Source organism: Ictalurus punctatus, chromosome 20 (genome assembly GCF_001660625.3).
Source record: "Ictalurus punctatus breed USDA103 chromosome 20, Coco_2.0, whole genome shotgun sequence".
NCBI classification, from domain to species: Eukaryota; Metazoa; Chordata; class Actinopteri; order Siluriformes; family Ictaluridae; genus Ictalurus; species Ictalurus punctatus.
In genome coordinates this window covers 23,692,727-23,714,157 of record NC_030435.2, presented here as the reverse complement: position 1 = coordinate 23,714,157, position 21,431 = coordinate 23,692,727, and the positions used below count along the sequence as shown (strand labels likewise).

The 21,431-nt window shown below is 45.6% G+C and overlaps 1 protein-coding gene across 6 annotated transcripts in view; it reads left to right on the top strand.

Annotated features, from left to right (window-relative positions):
• Positions 1 to 21,431, top strand: part of ptprfb (protein tyrosine phosphatase receptor type Fb) — a 157,839-nt gene that overhangs the window by 19,980 nt on the left and 116,428 nt on the right. For 3 of the 6 annotated variants that reach the window (XM_053673679.1, XM_053673678.1, XM_053673676.1), the window contains exon 1: positions 16,115 to 16,485. The exons of 1 other annotated variant lie outside the window; for it this stretch is intronic. The gene's annotated coding sequence lies outside the window, so the exon portion shown is untranslated. Of the gene's footprint in view, positions 1 to 16,114; positions 16,486 to 21,431 lie in introns of those variants that run through there. 2 more of the 6 variants (XM_053673681.1, XM_053673680.1) reach the window with 1 other exon arrangement.

The window sequence follows — 21,431 nt, the reverse complement described above, 5'->3', positions numbered from 1 at the left end:
TTTTCAGCCTTGTTCTATCTAGGCCTTTTTCTTTTTTCAATCCCTTTCCGGCTAGTCTCTCCTCTCCTTTTTCTATCTTTCTTTCTTTCTTTCTTTCTTTCTTTCAATCGATCTCTTTTAGCTTTTAGCGTCCGAGCGAAGCCGAGAGACGTCTCGTACCGGGTGTCAGCTCTCGTTAGTTTATTTCGCGGCTTAGCGCTCTGTCGCGAGATGAAATAGTTCCCTCTCCTTGAGCGTATCCCGATTGCGTCAGGCTCCATTATTAATGTGGAGCCATCGGGCAGAAGAGCGAGAGAGTCCCCTCCTCCGACGAGCTGCTTACAGGGACTGTCGTGTCCGTATCCATTACTTCTTCTCTCGTCATTGCTTTCCCGGAAGTGTTCGATTCCTCTTATATTAACCCGTTATCCATTTTGTTAATAGACACCCTGAAACCGTCATCACCTCATCGAAATCTCAAACCCAGCACCAGGGGCGTAGTTACGACCGTCATCGCCTCTAACATCGCCTCTAACATCGCCTCTAACATCGCCTCTCCGAGTCAGTTAATCATTTCATCCTCATCCCGGTGTGTTCGTCTCTCGCCGCGTTTTCACCTTCACGCCTCTCTCGGTCCGAGAGGGAAGATTGTTGACTCTCCATGAGTCATGATCTCCACGGGGTCAAAGTTCAGCCGTTGCGCTTAAGAACCCGCGGTGGCGAGCGAAGGGAAAAGGGGAAAAGCTACCCATAATCCTTCGCTGAACACTCCGGCGCTGAGAGATGATGGGTTCACGGTGCGGGTCTTAAATGCACAAAAACCTCACCGCTCCGACCCGAGGTGTCGAGATGAAGCGGGAAAAAAACGTCTAGAGAAAAATCCCCGAGTGTTTCATTCGGCCGATTCACCAACTTACGACCGTTACAATTTTAAAAAAAAAAAAGTGTTATTGAGCGACGTCACGTCAAAATGGTAACGTTTAATCTCGTGGAACGTCCGAGTTACGGGTTAGTCCGTGTTCTCGTTTACGTTCTAGCGGTATTTCCCTCTTCACTACCCCTCTCTCTCTCTCTCTCTCTCACTCGATCGAAAGTTCAAACGCCGATAAATAAATCAGATAAAACGCAAGGAGATGTCGGAAAACTTTCGGAAAAGCTGCAGCTTTAAGTCTGACTGTTACAAAGTCCTCACACTGGAGACTCCTTCCATTATCCTCGAATAAACGTCTCCTTACCAAGAACCCGCACCGGAATAGAACAATTCGGTGGAATGTTCCGTTGATGTTCGTGTCGGACGAAGCCGGGATTGTTGGGGATACTCTCAGGAACTTAGGCGATCTTAAAGGCGGAACGTTCCCTCGACGTTCTGCTCGATTCGAAAGCCGTTAGGACGTAACGGACGAATCGGGAGGACGCACAGAGAGAGGGAGAGGGCATCGTGATGGCGAGGTTTCGCCGGATCGGATTTTCTCTTCCCACTTCCAGTTGGCTCGACTTGCGCGAAGCAAATTACTTTGGCCCAGATGGCGTGAAGGTCACGGAAACCCGAGCACTTATAAAAAAAAAACCGAAGAGGAAAATGTCCGCTCCCGTCAGCTGCGAGAGCACCGTGTTACTGTCGTGTTGATACATAACCATTAGCACTGGTTCACTTCCCAGATTATTTCTTTTTACCACATGAATGTCTCTATTGTCTGCTGGAGGACCAGATGGGACGTCGTCATGCCAACTTTTAATTTAAAAAAATTTTTTTTCATTTGAGCGATGGGCAAAACCGCGCTGTGGAGATCCAGCTGTGGACGCTGGCCAAAAAGAACCATGGAAACGTTTATCAGTTCCAAAAAGCGCTAATTAAAGCCAATTTCTCATTACATCAAAAACGTGTTGCGTTCCCCACCTCCCCTTTTTAAATTTTTTTATTCTTGTTTTTTTTAGGACGGCTGTTTCCCACGGCAGTCGTGACTGTGAGGAGGGAAAAAAAAATAGCTCATGGATAAAGATGAGAACACACTGCATCTGCTGCCGGAAATTCAACAAGTTTTTGCATTTAATTCAAGTTAGAAGTGAGATTCTTTTAGAGTTAGTCATAAATATTTTATTTAAAACGTTCTGAATTATACCACAGCGCTCAGTTCATATAGTTTCTTTTTTTTATTTTTTTTTATTTTGTATATTAACTGGGAGAGAGGGACGACAGAGAGCCTGCCGAGGGAACGAGTGTTTATAGCTGCTAGCGGGCGAGTCGTGCAGACTTTCCACAAGATTAAATGTAACTGTAAACGGATAAAAGCCATGCATTTTTTTTTATTAAGTAATATTTTGCTGTTGGGGGCAAATTGCTGTGGTGTAAGAGGAACAGAGCACTGAAAAAAAATCAACTTCAGGGTGGTACAGTAACTCTGCTTCATCACACCCCCCCGCTGATGATTATTTTCCTGTAAGAGCACGACACAAAGTGCTTTATTCCTTAACTTCTGTGTAGTAATTATAGCTTCTGAAAGGTGATTTAGGGAGTAACTCTGGACGGACAGGTGATTCGGGGAGTGATGATGGACGGACAGGTGATTTAGGGAGTGATGATGGACGGACAGGTGATTTAGGGAGTGATGATGGACGGACAGGTGATTTAGGGAGTGATGATGGACGGACAGGTGATTTAGGGAGTGATGATGGACGGACAGGTGATTTAGGGAGTGATGATGGACGGACAGGTGATTTAGGGAGTGATGATGGACGGACAGGTGATTTAGGGAGTGATGATGGACGGACAGGTGATTTAGGGAGTAACTCTGGACGGACAGGTGATTTAGGGAGTGATGATGGACGGACAGGTGATTTAGGGAGTGATGATGGACGGACAGGTGATTTAGGGAGTAACTCTGGACGGACAGGTGATTTAGGGAGTAACTCTGGACGGACAGGTGATTTAGGGAGTGATGATGGACGGACAGGTGATTCGGGGAGTGATGATGGACGGACAGGTGATTTAGGGAGTGATGATGGACGGACAGGTGATTTAGGGAGTGATGATGGACGGACAGGTGATTTAGGGAGTAACTCTGGACGGACAGGTGATTTAGGGAGTGATGATGGACGGACAGGTGATTCGGGGAGTGATGATGGACGGACAGGTGATTTAGGGAGTGATGATGGACGGACAGGTGATTCGGGGAGTGATGATGGACGGACAGGTGATTTAGGGAGTGATGATGGACGGACAGGTGATTTAGGGAGTGATGATGGACGGACAGGTGATTTAGGGAGTAACTCTGGACGGACAGGTGATTTAGGGAGTAACTCTGGACGGACAGGTGATTCGGGGAGTGATGATGGACGGACAGGTGATTTAGGGAGTGATGATGGACGGACAGGTGATTTAGGGAGTGATGATGGACGGACAGGTGATTTAGGGAGTGATGATGGACGGACAGGTGATTTAGGGAGTAACTCTGGATGGACAGGTGATTTAGGGAGTAACTCTGGACGGACAGGTGATTTAGGGAGTGATGATGGACGGACAGGTGATTTAGGGAGTGATGATGGACGGACAGGTGATTTAGGGAGTAACTCTGGACGGACAGGTGATTCGGGGAGTGATGATGGACGGACAGGTGATTTAGGGAGTGATGATGGACGGACAGGTGATTTAGGGAGTGATGATGGACGGACAGGTGATTTAGGGAGTGATGATGGACGGACAGGTGATTTAGGGAGTGATGATGGACGGACAGGTGATTTAGGGAGTAACTCTGGACGGACAGGTGATTTAGGGAGTGATGATGGACGGACAGGTGATTTAGGGAGTGATGATGGACGGACAGGTGATTTAGGGAGTGATGATGGACGGACAGGTGATTTAGGGAGTAACTCTGGACGGACAGGTGATTTAGGGAGTGATGATGGACGGACAGGTGATTTAGGGAGTAACTCTGGACGGACAGGTGATTTAGGGAGTGATGATAGACGGACAGGTGATTTAGGGAGTGATGATGGACGGACAGGTGATTTAGGGAGTAACTCTGGACGGACAGGTGATTTAGGGAGTGATGATGGACGGACAGGTGATTTAGGGAGTGATGATGGACGGACAGGTGATTTAGGGAGTGATGATGGACGGACAGGTGATTTAGGGAGTGATGATGGACGGACAGGTGATTTAGGGAGTGATGATGGACGGACAGGTGATTTAGGGAGTAACTCTGGACGGACAGGTGATTTAGGGAGTGATGATGGACGGACAGGTGATTTAGGGAGTGATGATGGACGGACAGGTGATTTAGGGAGTGATGATGGACGGACAGGTGATTTAGGGAGTGATGATGGATGGACAGGTGATTTAGGGAGTAACTCTGGACGGACAGGTGATTTAGGGAGTAATGATGGACGGACAGGTGATTTAGGGAGTAACTCTGGACGGACAGGTGATTTAGGGAGTGATGATGGACGGACAGGTGATTTAGGGAGTGATGATGGATGGACAGGTGATTTAGGGAGTGATGATGGACGGACAGGTGATTTAGGGAGTGATGATGGACGGACAGGTGATTTAGGGAGTGATGATGGACGGACAGGTGATTCGGGGAGTGATGATGGACGGACAGGTGATTTAGGGAGTAACTCTGGACGGACAGGTGATTTAGGGAGTAATGATGGACGGACAGGTGATTTAGGGAGTAACTCTGGACGGACAGGTGATTTAGGGAGTGATGATGGACGGACAGGTGATTTAGGGAGTGATGATGGATGGACAGGTGATTTAGGGAGTGATGATGGACGGACAGGTGATTTAGGGAGTAACTCTGGACGGACAGGTGATTTAGGGAGTGATGATGGACGGACAGGTGATTTAGGGAGTAACTCTGGACGGACAGGTGATTTAGGGAGTGATGATGGACGGACAGGTGATTTAGGGAGTGATGATGGACGGACAGGTGATTTAGGGAGTGATGATGGACGGACAGGTGATTCGGGGAGTGATGATGGACGGACAGGTGATTTAGGGAGTGATGATGGACGGACAGGTGATTTAGGGAGTGATGATGGACGGACAGGTGATTTAGGGAGTGATGATGGACGGACAGGTGATTTAGGGAGTGATGATGGACGGACAGGTGATTCGGGGAGTGATGATGGGCGGACAGGTGATTTAGGGAGTGATGATGGACGGACAGGTGTCCTGATTCTTTTGGACGCATCATGGCAAAACTCATTACAGGGAAGTGGATCGACCTGAATGCTTCCCTACTGCCGTTGTTTTATTGGCACGGAACATCAGGAAATTGGAAATTGCATCAGGGCTCGTCTCACATTTTGGCAGGGCTGGATCAAATTTACAAACAGCAGCAGCTGGGGGAGGTACAGGAGCGCACAGTGCATATGAAAACGCCAAGACGAGGCGCTTTATTTGGCAAATATCCGCAGGCACAAGGCTTCTGGATTCTGATTGGTCGGCGGGTGTTTTTTCGTTCACAGTAGCTCTGACAGTAGTGCAGCCGCTTTCGACGTCAGATTTCAATGTTCACTTAAATGTTTTTAACATCCATTCATCTGGTCAGATGTACGCAGCGTCGTAACGTACACTAAACGATGATTTAATCGTATAAAGTTTCATCATTTTATAAATTGCAACGCAGTAGTTCCGCCTTGTTAATCGGAGGCTACGGTTTTATTAACGGTTTCAGCCGCAGGTGGGTAAAAAAAAAAAATCGTTCCTATAGTAACGGCTCGTTCACGGGGACTTGTACGGCAGACGCTCCATCGCTAATCTTTGAGGAGATGTTTGTTTGACAGTTATGGAAGGAGTCTCCAGTGTCAGCACTTTGTAACCGTCAGAGATAAAGCTGTAACATCTTCAGGACAGAGGAGTTTCTCGTTTCTGATTGGCTGGTAGATGTTTATTATTATTTTCTCGTACCGACTCGCCTCTCTTTAAAAGAGCGATACTTCGGACGTTATCTCCGTCGAGTTTATCCGCCAGAATTGTAACGCGGGATCGGTGTCACGTGACCGATGAAATCTAATGCGCGCTTGGGCGTGGCGTGGAGGTGGGGTCAGAGGAGGGGGGGGGAGTTCCACAGGCACGCCGGAGCGTTAGACCACAGTAATCCCTGTCTGCTCTGAAAGACCGAACGGTCTCTCTCTTCAGGGTTTTCTAGTGCACTTAAGTGACTCATGGGTTGTTTTTTTTTTTTTTTTTTTTAGAGGAACAGTCCAAACCCGCTGGAAAACTTGCGTCGGCATGAGGTTTTGATAATTACCACTCAGTGTGCTCTTTGAAGAGCTGGTTTTCTCTGGCGATTTCCCCCCAGTGACCGGCGAAATCCGAGGCCTGGTCCGTGTCTGGAAACGCAGCCGTACGTTTCCATGTTTCCAGAACGGCTAGACAGCGTCAGGAAGTGGTTTCCATCCCATGCTTTTATAAAAAAGGATATCAGACATCAGACGTTAAGCGCCGTCTCATTCACGCAGGAAAAGCGTGTATGCGGAAATGAGCGGGTTTAACGGAAAGGTGCGGACATGCGGGCGCTGGGGCTTTAATTCCGATACGCCTCGTTCGTTTGGTCTGAAGAAGAAGAAGAAGACGAGAAGGACACGGCGGTTATCTGGTCAGAAGGCTTTTAAACCCAACGACAGTCTCGTTGGATCGGCAGCGCCGAACAATAACCTACAGCACAGTTATTAGCGAGGTCGAGGTCAGGCGCTGGTGTCTGGCGCGGAGGCTCCAGCTCTTCCCGAAGGTGTTGAGGTCAGGGCTCTGTGCAGGACACTCCAGTTCTTCACGTCTTCACGGAGCTCGCGTCGTGCACTCGGCGTCGTGCTGGAACGGGTTCCGGCCTCTCCGTCCGTCCCTGTGGACTGAAATTGTAACGCTGCGGCGCACAAAGACGTCTGTACAATCGTGTGTGTTTCCACCTTTGCGTGAGCAGTTTGGAGAAGATGCTCAGGTGTCCTGATACTTTTCGCCATCTCCAGGTGGTCGTATACGGTCATCCGCGCACGTTCTGCTATCACGGGAACGTGCTAATCTAAACCGACGGTGAAAAAATAGCGTAACGAATTAATAACGTCTTCACCCGTTCCCCTTCTTCTGTATTTGATGTGCTGAACGTGCTAACTAGCTCGCCGTACGCTATTATGTTACCGTAGCTAGCACTTTTTCTGCCGCGTCGGTTGTTTAAGCAACCAAAACAGAGCGTGAATTTAATTAATGAATGAATGAATTAACAATCGTGTTTTTCCTCGCCGGGCCGGCCGGCGAACGCGGTTATGACGTGCGACGTGCCTACACGGTGCATGCGCCTTTAGTGCGCGTTTACTCGTCGTAAATGACCTTGGTTTGGTGGAAGAAGAAAGCGGTGTATAAATAAAACGGATTATTATTAGGAGCGGAGAAGGAGAGCGGAGGTGAAAAAGTTAAGAGTGACTTTATATCCCATCATCCATCTCTCTCTAGCGATGGAGGCTAATGCGCGGACGTGACTTTCATAGCTACAGAGTGTGTGTGTGTGTGTGTGTGTGTGAGAAAGAAATTTTTTCGCCTGTTCATGTTTCCCACTTGGACACACACCAGGTCTTATCTCCTCCCATCTGTCAAGGCTTTGTTAAAAAAGACGTTACTGGCAAATGGCAGCCATGATGGATTACTCCCTCATTTGGGTGTGTGTGTGTGTGTGTGTGTGTGTGTGTGGAGGAGGTGGGTGGGTGTTGGATTCTTTTGTGTCACCTGCAGTCTTGTTTGCATTCTCCGGCTGATTGGCGCCATTTTCTTTCAGCCTACTCGACTGTTCACACCTTTATCTTTTCCTGCCACGTAACGTATCCGTTCCCGCCACACTCTTAAACGGGCGGCCGTGCCGGGTTGCCGGATATTCCCGTTTTGTGCCTCGTTAATGCGTCGTCTTTGCGTTTAAACGAACGCTGATCGTCAGATGTGGTGGAGGGTTTTTTTTTTCGTCTAGAAGTCTTAACTCCTAACATATTGCCGTGAAAGTCCAGAAGTTCCGGGTTTAAACACAAGGGGGCGCTGTTAGGGTGATTCCAACACTGCGGTGCCTTGAAGTGCCTGTAACTCTTAAAAACTCTCCGGCGACAATGTTATTTAACGTTTCTTTGTCAACATCGTGCCCCATTTATTAAACCGGATACGAAAAATAATCATCCGTAAATCCTCCGTAGCCAGAAGGTCCGTCGTGTTCACGGAAATGCGGTCCGTTAGGAAATCTAATTAGGAAATCTAATCGTCCGATCGGCTGCGAATCGCAGAATCGTCAGTGACTTGCGACGATTTTGTATACGGATTACGCCGCGAAGTCCAAATCGCTTCTGTATTTCGGTTACGTGGCGATTTTCAGTGAGCGTTTCGTGAACATTTGCAGTCGTTTCGTAGTAAGGACGAAACGGTTTTCGAAACGAATTTGTCTGTGTAAGCAGTCTAAATAGTGCAAAAGTTATGGCGCCCTATAACAGGAGGAAGAGTTAGTGTGTGTGTGTGTGTGTGTGTGTGTGTGTATGGTAGTCGAATCGCTGCAGTGGCTGAGCTGCGTTAGTGGAAGATTTAGCACGAGGCGCTCTTTCACTGTTAAGACGTTTATCATCGTACGCATGACATCTTTATGGGTGGAATTTTCCGTCCGGTTTGCTGAGAGGTGATCTCCTTAGTTTTGTTTTTTTTAAATGGATTTTTTCCCCTCCGTGTCGATTTTAAAGAGAAGGTTGAAGTAGGTTCTTAAGAAGCCGCATTTTGGGCTTTTTTTTTTTTTGTCGAATCTGTTATGCGTTTGTCGCTGCTAATTTTGCTAATAGTTTTGTTTTAGATGTTTTACGGGCTACGAGTGAAGGGGTGATTCCATCATGCTAATAAACAGCGTCTAAAAAGACATGGAGGTTCATGGCCTCCAAGTTAAACCTGCGTTACAGCTCGGATCGATCGCAGACCCGAGACGGAGTTGTTGTTTCACTTTTATTGTTTTTTTTCTTCCTGTGCTTTTTATTTCTGCTTGTTGTGATGAATTATTAAAAAGCGCACCATCGGGGGTCAGCAAAGAGCAACGAAATCTTTTATATACAGTAGAAGAAGAAACGTTAAAGCTCCGGAACGTGCTGTAGAACGTGCTCGTGAATACATATTCTAATACATATATATATAATGTATTATAATGTATTCAAGGACTTTAAGTGTGAAAAGTTGTACTTTCCAAGGCCTATAGGTTTTGTTCAGATAAAATTACTGTGAAGCAAAGAATTAAGATCCTCGGGGTCTTGAGAGGAGAAGCTTGATTCCATTTTCCAGACTGGGGGACTTTTAAAAATAAACATTCAGTTGTTCTTACTTTACCCAAATTTACATGGATTCTGATAACACTTCTTATTTGTTTTTTCCTTTAATCAGTAAAAAACAAACAAACAAACAAACAAACAAACAAAAAAAAAACTACATAGTGGATGTTATAGTTTTTATAATTTGTAAAAAAAAAATTTTTATTTATCCAAAACAACTCGGGGGAAATGTACACGGAATCTTTAAAGTTCAAATTGGAATTTAATTTAGATATTGAACTACTAAAAAAAAATAATAAAACATTTAACAGTGAAAAGGAATGCTGTACACATTTTTTATTTTATTTTATTTTTTTTAATTATATAAAACTTTTAACATTTTTCATTTTTATGGTTCGGTAATCATAAACAGTGAAAAGGAGGGAAATGTAACAGATGAAATTTTAATATTTAGAATTTTTTTTAATATTTAGAAAGAAAAAAAAAAGAAAAAAAAGCTCAATTTTATTCATTTTAAGGTTTTACAACTTCTAGGATTAAAAAAGGACATTTTCCCAGTATTTTCCACACGCACACTTTTGGAAATAATTCATAAAGTTTTGTCGTTTTAAAGGTTTAATACAAACACAAGCTTTAATGTTAAAAAGTCGGGGGGAGATGAACAAAAAGCAAACATTTTTTCTCTAGAAAGAAAACTATTAACAACATTTTTAAAATGTGAAAATAATGTTTTAATCTCTAACGAATGTTTAACCGGACGTGTTTTTAATGTTCGGGGTGCAATAAGAAATATTTAATACTGAAAAGGAGCGAAATGAAAAGGATTTTTATTTAAATATCATTTAAAATATTTCACAGGTTCAGCACAAACCTTAACATGCCGTTGTATCGTGTGAAGCTTTTGCACCGCAGGAACTTTCCCCAGGAACTAGGGACTTTTGGAGGTACTCGGTGTGTTTCCACCGCGGGGTCGAAATTAAGTTCCGGGTCAGATATTTAGCCCTCGCAAAGTCCCGAACTCGGGAGGTGGTATTCTTCAAAAGGCAGGAATTTTCGGGGGTGGGAAATGCAAACAACAACGGTCTGGAGGAACCAAACGGTCGCTTGGAAAAAGATCCTGGGACAAATTGTCCAGGGTTAATTTTGTTGGAAAAGCGGGTTTATATATAAAAATATGAAAATGTCGCCGCGCGATGTTTACGAAGCGTCAGAAAAGTGTCCTGCAGCGGTTATCGTGATGTTATATTTTTGTCTTGCCCTTATATAGCGGTTTCCTGTTGCCCTTTTGCGGTTAAATCCTGATAAGTAACGGAGCTCTTCGTGTGGTTTACGGTCTTGGTGTTTTTTATCGTTAAAGTAGCTATTGTTCTGTAGCTCTGCGAATTCCTGGCTGTTTCCTGAGCTTTTGTCACCTAGTCCCGGTCGCTAATCCGTTCCGGACACTTGAGTTTAACTTAAACCTCCATCCAGTTTTACAGGTTCTTGTTGTGCTGTGGGTGAAATCTTGTGTTTTCCATCATTCCTAGTGAACTTTCTCGTTTCGCGTGTTGAAATCGGACCAGGGCGTGTTGTTTTTCACTCTGCGTGTCCTGGCTCGACTCTCGGCTTCGGCTCCCGTACGGTTCCCTGCGTCTGAAATACCCGGAGGTCCTTTTCGATCCAAATGTCTCGCAAAGTCTTACAAACAGCGTGCAAATCCGCGAGCGCTTCAATCAGCTACCGTTCCGCTCGATATTCCCAATATCCCATCCGCAGAGAGCTCCGCCCGAGCACGCCGTGACCAGGGGTCACGCGCCGGGGAACACGTTCACGGTGTCGTGTTTCAGGAACGTGTTGAAGTGAGGGCCGGTGAGCGCTGGGTAGCTCGCTAATTATTTAGTAAGGCTAACAAAACTGAAAAAAAACCCCATCTAGAACTCTTCAGGGTTCTTCGGTTGGTCCCTCTGGGAGAACTCCTGAAGATTTCAAGAAGAACCATGTTAAAGTAACTTGAGTTCTTTCATGTCCTGGATTATCTCAGGTCAGCCTTGGATGGATGGATGGATGGATGGATGGATGGATAGTTTGATGGACTGATGGCTGATGGATAAGTTAGATGGACGACGGATAGCTGAAGGGATGGATGGATGGATGGATGGATGGAAGGGTGAATGGGTGGGTGGATGGGTGAATGGGTGGGTGGGTGAATGATAGCTATATGGAGGGATGGCTGTTTGAATGCATAGATAGGATAGATGGTTAGGTGTTTAGATGGATGGATAGTAAGTTAGCTGGCTGGATGGATGGAGAGATAGATGGATGGATGGATGGAGAGATAGATGTATGTATGGATGGATGGAGAGATAGATGTATGTATGGATGGATGGATGGAGAGATAGATGTATGTATGGATGGAGAGATAGATGTATGGATGGATGGAGAGATAAATGTATGGATGGATGGATGGAGAGATAGATGTATGGATGGATGGATGGAGAGATAGATGTATGTATGGATGGAGAGATAGATGGATGGATGGATGGATGGAGAGATAGATGTATGTATGGATGGATGGATGGAGTGATAGATGTACGGATGGATGGATGGAGAGATAGATGTATGTATGGATGGATGGATGGAGAGATGTATGGATGGATGGATGGAGAGATAGATGTATGTATGGATGGATGGAGAGATAGATGTACAGATGGATGGAGAGATGTATGGATGGAAGGATGGAGAGATAGATGTACAGATGGATGGAGAGATAGATGTACAGATGGATGGAGAGATGTATGGATGGATGGATGGAGAGATGTATGTATGGATGGATGGAGAGATAGATGTATGGACGGATGGATGGATGGAGAGATAGATGTACAGATGGATGGAGAGATAGATGTACAGATGGATGGAGAGATGTATGGATGGATGGAGAGATAGATGTATGTATGGATGGATGGATGGAGAGATAGATGTACAGATGGATGGAGAGATAGATGTACAGATGGATGGAGAGATGTATGGATGGAAGGATGGAGAGATAGATGTACAGATGGATGGAGAGATGTATGTATGGATGGATGGATGGAGAGATAGATGTATGGACGGATGGAAGGATGGAGAGATAGATGTACAGATGGATGGAGAGATAGATGTATGGATGGATGGAGAGATGTATGTATGGATGGATGGATGGAGAGATAGATGTACAGATGGATGGAGAGATGTATGGATGGAAGGATGGAGAGATAGATGTACAGATGGATGGAGAGATAGATGTACAGATGGATGGAGAGATGTATGGATGGAAGGATGGAGAGATAGATGTACAGATGGATGGAGAGATAGATGTATGGATGGATGGAGAGATAGATGTATGGATGGATGGAGAGATAGATGTATGGATGGATGGAGAGATAGATGTACAGATGGATGGAGAGATGTATGTATGGATGGATGGAGAGATGGATGTACAGATGGATGGAGAGATGTATGGATGGAAGGATGGAGAGATAGATGTACAGATGGATGGAGAGATAGATGTACAGATGGATGGAGAGATAGATGTACAGATGGATGGAGAGATAGATGTACAGATGGATGGAGAGATGTATGGATGGATGGATGGAGAGATGTATGTATGGATGGATGGATGGAGAGATAGATGTACAGATGGATGGAGAGATAGATGTACAGATGGATGGAGAGATAGATGTACAGATGGATGGAGAGATGTATGGATGGATGGATGGAGAGATGTATGTATGGATGGATGGATGGAGAGATAGATGTATGGATGGAAGGATGGAGAGATAGATGTACAGATGGATGGAGAGATGTATGGATGGAAGGATGGAGAGATAGATGTACAGATGGATGGAGAGATGTATGTATGGATGGAAGGATGGAGAGATAGATGTACAGATGGATGGAGAGATGTATGTATGGATGGATGGATGGAGAGATTGTATGGACGGAAGGATACATGGTTAGATGAATGGATGGATGACTGGTATGACGGGTGGATGTAAGATCAGTTTATATAATATCCATCACACACACGCACAGTGAGTATAAGTTTTGGCGCCCCTTCTCCCCCTCTTCCTCCACCTCAGCATTGTTGTTGTTGTTGTTGATGGTTTTTCTTTCCTCGTCCTGGTCAGGTGTGATTGTGTCGCTTCATTTCCTCCTGTTAATCTCTCAGTCTAAATGCGTTTCTACTCTGCCAATACCCCCCGGCATCCTGACGGGGGGGAAATACTCTCTTCCACATTCTCCGGCATGTCACGCCCCCCCGCATCGTCCTCCCCGCCCCCCCGCCCCCCCCGCTCCGAATTAACGTTACACGGAACCGAGCGCTTTTCTTTTTTAAAACGAACAAGAAGATTGCTGTTTTCTTTCTGTCGTGTTCTACCTCTTTATATTTACACACACACACACACACACACACACACACACACACACCGCCATGTGACCTCATGTACACACATACTCGTACACACCCAAGGTCAGATTACGGTGTTCTTATCGGTGAGTGTGTGTGCGTGTGTGTGTGTGTGTGTGTGTGTGTGTGTGTACTTGGGTTTCTCACACACCTCTTTGTCACACACTGTCTGACTGACTCACTGCTGGAGACATGATTATTCATCAGTTTGTTCCTCTGCCTGTCTGTCTGTCTGTCTCTATATCAACCTGTCTGTCTGTTTACCTACTAGCTGTACACACGTCATGTCTCCATGTGCCTGTTTGTCTAACTGCATGCATACCTGTCTGTCTGCCAGTGAGTCTGTCTGTTTACCGACCTGTTTACCTGTTCCAATATACCTACCTGTCCATATGAATCTCTATACCTGTCTGTCTATTCCTGTACCTACTTGTCTCTCTCCATCTGTCGGTCTGCCTATGTACTTACCTGTCTATCTGAGCATTCATCTCTCTGTCTGTCTGTCTGTCTGTTCTATACCTGAGCATCTGTCTGTCTGCATACCTACCTGTTTGTTTCTCTATTTGTGTTTCTGTATTCCTGTCTACCTGTCTGTCTGTCTGTCTGTCTGTCTGTCCGTCCCTATACCTACCTGACTAACTGCTCATCTGTCTGTCTGTATATATAGCTGTCTGTTTTCCTATATGCCTGTCTGTCCACCTGTCTGTCTGTCTGTCTGTCTGTTTGCACTCCTCACAGGTCAAAGCTGTGTCGTTACTCATTAACAGATGATTAATTAAGTTAGGATTATTTATTAACTCACTGTATTACACAGTCGAATCTGTCTGTCTGTCTCTCTCTCTCTCTCTGTCCGTCTGTCTGTCTGTCTCTTTTGGTTTCTCCATCTGTCTCTCTGTTTTCCTTTCTCTCTCTGTCTGTCAGTCTCTTCGTCTGTGTCTGCCTCAGTATCTATATTGTCGTCTGTCTTTCTGTCCCGTCATCTGTCTCCATCACGTTCTTTCTCTCTGTCTCTCCATCTGTCCATCCATTCATCCGTTCATCCATTCATCCATCTACCTGTCTGCCATTTCTCCGTCCTTCTGTTTCTCAACACGTGACAGTTTTTTTTTTTTTATCCACCCGTCTATCTGCCTGTCCTGCTGTCCATCCCGGCTGTCTGTCTCTCCGTCTCTCCATCATGTCAACTACCTGTCTTTCTCTGTTCCCACCTATCTCTCTATCCATCTCTCTACCTGTTTGACAACCCGTCATTTTTTATTCATCCATCTGTCTCTGTCTATCCAGCTGTCTGTCTCTCTGCTTGTTAGATTGTCACTCTGTCTCTCCGTCTCTCCGTACATCTCCCTCCTTTCTTTTGACTGTCTCCCTGATTGTCAACAAATGCTTTATTATTTTTTTCTGTATTCATCTGTCTGTCTGCCTGTCTGTCTGTCTGCCTGTCTTTCTCTCTGTCTGTCTGCCTGTCTGTCTGTCTGTCTGTCGATCTGCAGTATCTGTCTGGCTGTGTATTCATTTCCTCTCAAACTTCTGTGTGTCTGTGAGATTTTGGTTTTATACATATGAGCAGGTGTTTATTATTGAGAGATACAGTGTGTGTGTGTGTGAGTGTGTGTGTGTGTGTGTGTGTGTGTGTGTGTGTTTATGCCCCAGAAAGCTTTCTCTAATGTTCATATCTCGGCTCTGTGGGGATGTCACGCTCTCTCGGTGTCCCACTTCTCCGTCCCGAGACTTTATTTAAGTGACAGTGAGCGCAGCACTCACACGATCACGTCACATGACCACACCGCAGAGTCACGTCTCATGTTTACATCGCACGTCTGCATCGCACGTTCAGATCGCACCTTTACATTTTACATTTACATTTAACGTTGACACCTCATGTCCGCGTCGCACGTTCACGTCTTATGTTCACGTTTTATCCCTACGTCTACTTTGCACGACTGCATCTCATGTATACGGCGCGTGTTTACTTCTTACGACTGCAGCTCACGTTTACGTCACGTGTCTATGTCTTGTCAATATATTACAAAGCGCAAGTAAAACTGCTCGTTCAACATTTCAGTCAATAATACTTTTATTTAAAAAGATTGTTTATATTACAAACCTATAATAATGTTTATATTTTTATTACGTCGTAACTTTAAATGTGCCCTGTTTGCCGACTAGTTTAAACTTCGCAGAAGCTCCCGCCGTGTCACGTGACCCCCCCCACCCCCTACCCCCTACCCCACCCCCACACACTCCCACAGGTAAGTAATAAAAAGAGAGAGAGAGAGAGAGAAAACACCTTCTGGGCAGTGGCTCAGGAGAGCCATCGTGTCTCCGCCCCCTTTTTCCCCAGGCCCAGTAGCGATTCTCACCTTGTGTGACATCACATGTAGACCCCGCCCCTTCTCACCCCTGTCCCCTGGCGCTCTCCACATTGTGAAGCAGCTTTGTCCTCAGAAGGGACTGTTTTCAGTAAAGAAAGAGCAGCGGATCTCAGAGGAGACGTTTCTTTAAACTAACCTTTATTAAAGCGAGGAAGAAAAAAAGGAAAAGCTTACAATGGATTAAGGAGTTTTACATTTTTTCCCCTGTCTCGCTGTGTGTGTGTGTGTGTGTGTGTGTGTGGAGATTTTTGTGGAGTTTAAGCGAGGATTTCCTTACCTGGATGTGAAAGCGTGAAAGGCGTGTAGCGTGTGGACGCCGTGGACTTTTCAGGAACACTTTTATACAGGAGACTCCGGATTACATTAAGGATTACATTTTATTGGAATTCTTGTTCAGTTTTCCGGTTCCTTTCTTTCAGTTTGAGGACATGGGTGAGTAAAGGGGTTTTTTTTTTTTTTTTTTACACCTGTCGCTCGGTCGCGTTTCACTTCGCTTTCACGTTCCGGAGAACTTTCAGAACTCTCCTCGCTCGTTTTCTTTCTTTTTTAACTCGCCGAAAAAGTTCCCGCTTTCTCTTTTACTTCTTTCTTTTCTTGATTTAGGTTGTTTTAACCTCCTGAAAGCCCCGCTCCCCCCCCCCCCCCCCCGCCCCCCCCCGCCCCCCCCCGCCCCCCCTCCATATCATCCCGTACTTTAACTTTAAATAAAGTGCCTTCTGTAACTAACCCTCGCGGAGGTGAGACAGCTCGCCGTGAGGAACCTGTTTTTCCACTCGTTCCTTATCTCCCTCCGTGATCTCGTCTCTTTTTTTCTTTTCTTTTTTATGTAATTTTTTTAAAATGTTTTTTTGTTTTTTTTGAGCAAGGACGTTCCTGGTGCTTGGACGTTTCCTAGCGCCGCTTCAGGGCTTCTTGATTAGAGAAGACAGGACAGAATGAAAGACTTTTTTTCCCCTCCTCCTCCTCCTCCTCCTCCTCGTGTCTTCTCTCTTTGAGCCGTAGTTGGGGAAAGGAAGGTTTTTTAGCCTTTGTAATTCGAGAGCTGATTGGTGAAGGACTGTAATTACTCAGCTGTCTGGTTAAACACCGTCTCTGAGGTGCGGGGACGGCTAGTCCTTATTTTCTTTAGCCCCCCCCCTCTCCCCCTCTCCCCCTCTCTCTCTCTCTCTCTCTCTCTCTGAAAACATTAAGTGCTTTAAAGTCATTTCAGGTCCGTCTACGAGTTTTAGCCCCAGTGAAACGAGGCAGGTGTTGCGCAACAGGTTCGTCGCTTAACTCGCCTCGACCGTCGGCGTCGCCGTAAACACCAGAGGGCTCCGTTTATTTATTTATTTACTTGTATATAAACGTCATTTTCCTCATTTTCTCGTTGTTGTTTTCAGTCTGACGTTGGCAGGTTGTATTTAGCGCGAGGTGAAAGGTGATCTGTCTGTCTCGGTTTGTGAAGCACCTGGAGGTTTTTCTCTGAGAAAACACGCACACATACGCACGCACGCGCACGCACTCCCTCGCTCCTGTTAATCATTCACCAGCGAGTCCTCCAAATCTCACCCCACCTTCAGTTCGGATCCGGAGGAAACGTGTCCACGTGAACGAGACGATATTTTTGCAGTAACGCAATAAAATCCGCGATCGTTATTCGCGCTCTTCGCACCCTGCTTCATAATTATTCTGGATTTGTTTTTAACACAATTTACTGTTGTTTGTTGTTTTTTAACCCGCGGACTTTAAAGGTGCTTTCACACACACACACACACGCGCGCGTGCGCGCGCAGAGAGACCTGCTGACGTCCGGCGACCGTTGGCGACTAGCCGTGGGCGTGTCCAGCCACGTTGGTAGTTGAGAAAAGTCGAGCTGTATGCAAATTCGGAGCGACTCGATGCAGCGACTACCAACGGGAGTGAAGCGGGAGAGCGGAGGAGCGCACGTGATCCGTCGCCACTCGGAAAATAAATCAATAAATCAATAATAATGAAACACACCCCTATGCTATGTCGCTCCCGTCTTGGGTGAAGCGTCCGGCTTGAACGAGCAGCACAGTGCCGCGGTCCGGCGCCCGTTCACCACCGACACCCTGATGGTGGCGCTCACGTCCTGAGATACGAGCCGCACCGGGATTTCGCTCGGTCGTGACAAAAAGTGATTATTATTTTTCTCTAAACACGCTAAGCTAAGCTAATGGTCAGTTGTGCTTTCGCAGCAGACAGACGGCGGCGATGGCGAAGAGCGCACGCCGCGTCTCCTTCATCTCGTAGGATATGATGCATGTGTACACACCGGTGGTGAATGTTATATCAGATCTCTCTCCCTGCAGTTTCATTTGAGCAGCAAGAAAACTGGTTTCTGGAATTCAGAAGTGGAATGCTAGTTGCACCACCCACGTTACTATGGCAACCAGTCGTAGGAACGCCTACCCACGACTTCATACTACAGCGACAGCGGCAGGTTTACCTGTCATCACCCTGACACCGATCCGTCACTCGCTCCAGTCGTCTGGCAGGTTCAGAGATCCGTCCTCGGACGGGGAAATGAGCCGGAGCGTCTGTTTGGGAGACGTGAAGACGCCGTGACACGGACACGTTAAAGTTACGCAATACTTAAAGACATAATAAGTCTACGTAAAAAAAAAATCAAATAAAGCACAAACGATGATTGAATGATCTGTTATTTTAGGAGACGGCCGTTAATGACGCTGGTATTTTGTATGTTGTGGGCGTGGCATTCCCATGAACAACAGTAGTAGCTACACGGAAGTATACAAAGCTAGCTATTTCAACACGAATTAAACAGCGGTGTATTCAGCGGAGAACTGAAGAAACACCGGACCGCACGCGCCGTACGATTGGTCCGAGGAATCGTTCGAGCCTACGGATCTATACGCTTACAGATCTATACGCTTACAGATCTATACGCTTACAGATCTATACGCTACGGATCTATACGCTACAGATCTATACGCTTACAGATCTATACGCTTACAGATCTATACGCTACGGATCTATACGCTACGGATCTATACGCTTACAGATCTATACGCTACGGATCTATACGCTACAGATCTATACGCTACGGATCTATATGCTACAGATCTATACGCTTACAGATCTATACGCTTACAGATCTATACGCTACAGATCTATACGCTACGGATCTATACGCTTACAGATCTATACGCTACGGATCTATACGCTACAGATCTATACGCTACGGATCTATACGCTACAGATCTATACGCTACAGATCTATACGCTACAGATCTATACGCTTACAGATCTATACGCTTACAGATCTATACGCTACAGATCTATACGCTACGGATCTATACGCTTACAGATCTATACGCTACGGATCTATACGCTACAGATCTATACGCTACGGATCTATACACTTACAGATCTATACGCTACAGATCTATACGCTACGGATCTATACACTTACAGATCTATACGCTACAGATCTATACGCTACAGATCTATACACTTACAGATCTATACGCTACGGATCTATACGCTACGGATCTATACGCTACGGATCTATACGCTACGGATCTATACGCTACAGACCTATACGCTACGGATCTATACGCTACAGATCTATACACTTACAGATCTATACGCTACGGATCTATACGCTACAGATCTATACGCTACAGATCTATACGCTACAGATCTATACACTTACAGATCTATACGCTACAGATCTATACATTATAGACCTATACACTACGGATCTATACGCTACAGATCTATACGCTACGGATCTATACGCTACGGATCTATACGCTACGGATCTATACGCTACGGATCTATACGCTACAGATCTATACGCTACGGATCTATACGCTACGGATCTATATGCTACAGATCTATACGCTACGGATCTATACGCTACAGACCTATACGCTACAGATCTATACATTATAGACCTATACGCTACGGATCTATACGCTACGGATCTATACGCTACGGATCTATACGCTACAGATCTATACATTATAGACCTATACGCTACGGATCTATACGCTACGGATCTATACGCTACGGATCTATACGCTACAGATCTATACGCTACGGATCTATACGCTACGGATCTATACGCTACGGATCTATACGCTACGGATCTATACGCTACGGATCTATACGCTACGGATCTATATGCTTACAGATCTATACGCTACAGATCTATACGCTACAGATCTATACATTATAGATCTATACGCTACGGATCTATACGCTACGGATCTATACGCTTACAGATCTATACGCTACGGATCTATACGCTACGGATCTATACGCTACAGATCTATACGCTACGGATCTATACGCTACAGATCTATACGCTACGGATCTATACGCTACAGATCTATACGCTACAGATCTATACGCTACAGATCTATACACTTACAGATCTATACGCTACAGATCTATACATTATAGACCTATACACTACGGATCTATACGCTACGGATCTATACGCTACGGATCTATACGCTACGGATCTATACGCTACGGATCTATACGCTACAGATCTATACGCTACAGATCTATACGCTACGGATCTATACGCTACGGATCTATACGCTACGGATCTATATGCTACAGATCTATACGCTACGGATCTATACGCTACAGACCTATACGCTACAGATCTATACATTATAGACCTATACGCTACGGATCTATACGCTACGGATCTATACGCTACGGATCTATACGCTACGGATCTATACGCTACGGATCTATACGCTACAGATCTATACGCTACAGACCTATACGCTACAGATCTATACATTATAGACCTATACGCTACGGATCTATACGCTACGGATCTATACGCTACGGATCTATACGCTACGGATCTATACGCTACAGATCTATACGCTACGGATCTATACGCTACGGATCTATACGCTACGGATCTATATGCTTACAGATCTATACGCTACAGATCTATACGCTACAGATCTATACATTATAGATCTATACGCTACGGATCTATACGCTACGGATCTATACGCTTACAGATCTATACGCTACGGATCTATACGCTACGGATCTATACGCTACGGATCTATACGCTACGGATCTATACGCTACAGATCTATACGCTACGGATCTATACGCTACGGATCAGGTGTGAAACAGAAGATGGGTTTTTTTTTCTTCTTCAGGTTTTGCGTGTCGGAATCGACCTCTCATCTGTTACTCTTGACCTCCAGTATCTCGGCCCCGAGTCCTTGCATTCTTCCTGTTTACGACTTTGTGACATTTGTGTCTTCAGTTGCTTCTTCCCCACCCCCCAGAGCTCGGCTCCTCCTCCTCCTCCTCCTCCTCCTCCTCCTCCTCCTCGATCTCCTCCACATAAACCGCTCGGATTG